This window comes from Aptenodytes forsteri, unplaced genomic scaffold (genome assembly GCF_000699145.1).
Source record: "Aptenodytes forsteri isolate BGI_AS27 unplaced genomic scaffold, ASM69914v1 Scaffold41, whole genome shotgun sequence".
In the NCBI taxonomy this organism is placed as follows: Eukaryota; Metazoa; Chordata; class Aves; order Sphenisciformes; family Spheniscidae; genus Aptenodytes; species Aptenodytes forsteri.
The window spans coordinates 3,054,939-3,056,257 of NW_008796211.1; the positions used below are offsets into that span (position 1 = coordinate 3,054,939).

The 1,319-nt window shown below is 54.9% G+C and overlaps 1 protein-coding gene across 1 annotated transcript in view; it reads right to left on the minus strand.

The window, feature by feature from the left end:
* The window catches only part of FAM172A (family with sequence similarity 172 member A), a 257,761-nt gene that overhangs the window by 1,524 nt on the left and 254,918 nt on the right, over nucleotides 1–1,319 (minus strand). The gene's annotated exons all lie outside the window — the stretch shown is intronic.

Here is a 1,319-nt window from a genome sequence, read left to right on the forward strand (position 1 = left end):
GGGGGAGGCCATCCAATCGCTGGCAGCTGGTCCGGGGGGAGCCCGGGGCGGGGGGTTGGGGCTGCCCTGCTGCTGAGCTCGGGGGCAGCTGGGCAGGAACAACCGTGCGCACACACACACAGAGACACGCAGACAGACGTCCACATGCACGGCCACACGGATGAGAGATCCTGAACGCATCCCGGGCCTGGGAAAGTGAGACCCCCCGAAGCACCCTGTTGAGTAAGGCTTCGTTAAAGCACCTCACCTGTTCCGCCTAACTTGGAAAAGAAAGTGTCTGCTTTTCAGGGCTGGTGTGCTTTGTACTATTTCTTTTTCGTTTTACATCGCTTTTAGCCTGATACACGCATTTTTAACCGAAAGAGAACACCTGACCTGAACAACAACCGACGCATCACGAAGGCATCCTTCGTGCACCCTTTCCCAACAAGCCCATACACGATATTGAGGCAGTAAAGTGGACCTTTCCTGCTTATCTCTTCCCTCTGCATACAGATTCACCTCCATCTCTTTCTTTTTGGTGGGCGCTTCTATTGTTTTTACAAGTGTCTCCTTCAACGCCTGGCGCATTTGCTTCTATTTAAACAAAAAAAACCCCACAACAACCCCCAAAACAAAACCAAGGCGATGGAGATAGGGAACCAAGGGCTGTGAAAGAGTTGGGACCTCTTCCTGGGTAACCCAATTATGCGGAGATGCTGCCTGGAAGTCTCTGGATCCTGGGCCTCCGTTTGATACTTTAACATTGTTAATGATAATTCTTTAGTCTGTAATAGTAGGTCATTGCTATGGTTACTCTACAATGGTGCAACACTTCGCTTTCCCCTTCAGCTATTCGCTGAGACCCGGTAACCACATTTGTTGCCTAGCAACAGTTTTGTGACAGTATCACAATCTGGGGGTGACAACAATGAAGGACACGGTGGCCGTGGCCTGCTCGGCGGAGAGGGATGCCGTGCGGGGCGGCCGATGGTTCCTGGGGGACGTGGGGCGGCCGACGGTCCCCGGGGACGTGGGGAGGTCGCCCTGGAGGGATGCTTTGGCACGGCGCTGCCCGCACGCCCGCCTTTACGCCCCTGCCGGGACCCTCACCCCCGTGTACCCATCCTTGCTGTGTCCTTGGTGGCTCCACGCACGCCGTCCCCTCCAGAAAGTCTTTGATGGAGGCGCTACCCGTCACGTCTCCCTCCCCCGCTCACTCACAGGCAGCCATCAGACAAGCTCCTCCAAAAAAGCCCTCTACAGAAAGACACCACTTCCCACACAAAGAGACGTTTTTGTACAAAGAGGATCCACGTCACGCGCACACACAGATTTCC